General features: G+C 42.2%; 1 pseudogene; it reads left to right on the top strand.

The window, feature by feature from the left end:
- The first annotated feature begins 1411 nt into the window (after window positions 1-1411).
- Window positions 1412-1986, top strand: LOC102440229 (annotated as a pseudogene).
- The last annotated feature ends 1091 nt before the right edge of the window (window positions 1987-3077 follow it).

Here is a 3077-nt window from a genome sequence, read left to right as displayed (position 1 = left end):
TAGGGCACTTCAAGATAATGATTATTATCAATGCCATGGATTTCTGTCTCTAGTGAATTACTTTATGTTAGTCTAATCCCTCCATCTATATTCAACCCACTGAGACTTTTCCCTTGAATAACTGGCTAGCTCTTTAGATTCCAGGAAGGTGAAGTCCAGAACCAAGGTGGGTTGGGCAGTAGGCAATTGGCAGCAGTATCCAGCTATCCCCTCTTATATACTTATTTATGAGGTGATCTTGTGGGTCATGGGTCTCCCAATCAGAAATACATACTAGTGGTGGTTGTTCACAGTGATAAGTATGAATCGAGTGGATATCTGGGTTCATTTGACCAGAATTTGGTCTACCATGCAGCTTAAGAGTCCCAAGTCTCTCCTGTTTTCAATTCAGTGACAGTACATTGGATCCCCTTTGACAAGCTTGGCTACCAAATATTTTCTCAGATTAGTTTTAAAGCCCAGGTAGTTTCTGAACTTATAAAAGGCCTAAGCTTCATTAACTCATGTTTCTAGGCATTCAGGATACAAGAAAGAAAAGAAAAACAGCTTTCTTTGACTCCACTGTAAATGATGGCTGAGTATATAGCAGCATTTGGAGCCTAAAGCTGGTGTCATGGAACTCTATTAAATTAGGTAGGGTTTGTGTGAACACAGTGACCACAGCTTCATCCTAGTAGCTGATAGGTAAATATGCAGATCTGTATCTATGACGTAGAAGGAAGTAGACCTCTAAATACTGTCTGATGATTTTCCCATAATGTAAAGGCTAAGAAGGAGAACAGCCCAGAGAGTTAGTTCCACAAGACAAGGGTGGGAAATGGGAGATGTTCCTGAAGTCCTTAGAAATGGATCTTTAAGGATAAAATAGTGAAATTATGTCTAAAGGAAAAATAGATCTAAAATGAGTGGTTATGCAAGGAAATCTTAGGAAAGCAGCAGAAGTTGAGGGGCAGAAATAGGAAAGATAAGAGAAATATCATCAAGCAGGTCAGAGTGAACAAATCAAATGGGTAGTGTCTGAATGACTACCAAAAGCAGGCACCCAATGATACAGGCTGGAATTTTGCCTGTTCCAGATATTATTTGCATAAACAGGCTAAGTCCTTTTAATAGGGCCAGAATAACTATCAAATTAAAAATTCAAATAAATAAATTTAAAAAATGCAATACTCTCTAACCCAGCAATTTGACTTCAGAAATATATCCTATTGATATACCTGCACAAAGGCATAAATATGAGGATGTCCACCACAACATTAATTGTATTAGTAAAAGACTGGAAAGAACAGAATGCTTATTAATATTGGACTGACTAAATAAGTTATGATACATTTATACAATATATTATTATTCAGCCATTAATGGGGTGAATAATAAATAAATTGAAAATTAACTCATAACTCAGCTTTCTGCTCAGAGGAGGCCTAGGTTCAACTTTCTTCAGCCATTCTGAATCCGGGTTCATCTGACACCAGCTGCCTTCACAATGCCTCCAAAGAAGTTTGACACCAACAACTTCAAAGTCATATACCCGAGGTGCACCGGTGGGGAAGTGGGTGCCACCTCTGCCCTGGCACTCAAGATTGACCCCATGGGCCTCTCTATAAAAAAGGTTGGAGGTAACATCACGAAAGCAACCAGTGATTGGAAGGGTCTGAGAACTACAGTGAAACTGACCATTCAGAACAGACAGGCCCAGATTGAGGTAGTACATTCTGCCTCTGCCCTGATCATCAAAGCCTTCAAAAAACCACCACAAGATGAAAGAAGCAGAAAAACATTAAGCACAGTGAAAATATCACTTTTGATGAGATTGTCATCATTGCCCAACAGATGCAACGTGAATCTCTATCTAGAGAACTCTCTGGTACCATTAAAGAGATCCTGGGGACTGCCCAGTCTGCGGGCTGCAATTTTGATGGCCACTACCCTCATAACATCATAGATGACATCAGCAGTGGTGCAGTGGAATACCCAGCTAGTTAAGAACTACAAAGGAAAATGTTTCAATGAAAAATAATTTGACAACAACAAAAAGTTACCCCAGAACTGACACAGATAGTAGAATTAGTGAAGACATTAAAACAGTTTAACTATTGTCCACATATGTTCAAAATGTTGACATAGGTCAAGATGGCAGAGTAGGTTGACACTGTACTCACCTCCCCACCATGGCCATATGAAAATTACAACTAAATTATAATCATCTGAAGACTAACTTAGCAAAAGTCCTATAACTAAGAATATACAAAAGAAGCCATGTAGAGACTGGTAAGAGAGGTAGAGATGTGAAAACAGCTGGCGCCACAACATCACATGGAGGTTGAGAATCTGGAAAGACATCTCAGCTGCAGAGGTCCTCCCTGAGGAGTGAGAGTCTCAGCCCCATGCCGGGCTTCCCAGCCCTGAACACAAGTGTTGGAAGAGGAGTCCACATATCATCTGGCTGTGAAAATCAGTGAGGATTCCATCCATCTGGGTGAGATAGAAGGCTGGTGGAAACCCAGGTTTCCCTTTAAAGAGATCAGGTACAAATTTTCACTCACAGGCATCCACCTTGGGCTCTGGTGGAGGGATAACTGCTTGAAGAGTGCCAGAGACATACAGGGAGAAACTGAGTTGTGTGGCTTTATGGAGATGGCTGGATTGATGGCCACCATTGTCCCTGTGTTGAGCCCTCCACCCATACAGTCAAATATGAATCTGTATTAGCCTAGTGACCTTCACTAGCTCCACTCTGATGATTCCATAACCTACTGCAAAGGTCTTCAGGTGCCAGGTCAGTGAAAGCTGGCCTCAGTGCACCCTGAGACTTTTGCTAGTAGCCTCAGGCTCAGCACTAGTGCCAAATCTCAATCTGCATTAACCTGGTAAACACCACATGCCCCACACTCATGACCCCCTGAGATCCTCCACCACCCAAATTGTGTACCGCCCAAGGCCCTTTCTATGACTGAGCATTGTGTACAGCTGGCAGGTGTCAGTAGGTCTTGGGATGCTTTGTGCCTTTTGCTGACTTGCCCCAGGCATGGTACTGGTGACAGCTGGCTTCAATTCCCTGCGTGGCCTCTCCCATG

The sequence above is a fragment of the Myotis lucifugus genome, unplaced genomic scaffold (assembly GCF_000147115.1).
Source record: "Myotis lucifugus unplaced genomic scaffold, Myoluc2.0 scaffold_2, whole genome shotgun sequence".
In the NCBI taxonomy this organism is placed as follows: domain Eukaryota; kingdom Metazoa; phylum Chordata; class Mammalia; order Chiroptera; family Vespertilionidae; genus Myotis; species Myotis lucifugus.
Note: the sequence above shows the minus strand (reverse complement) of the source record. Positions and strands in the feature narration are given on the sequence as shown.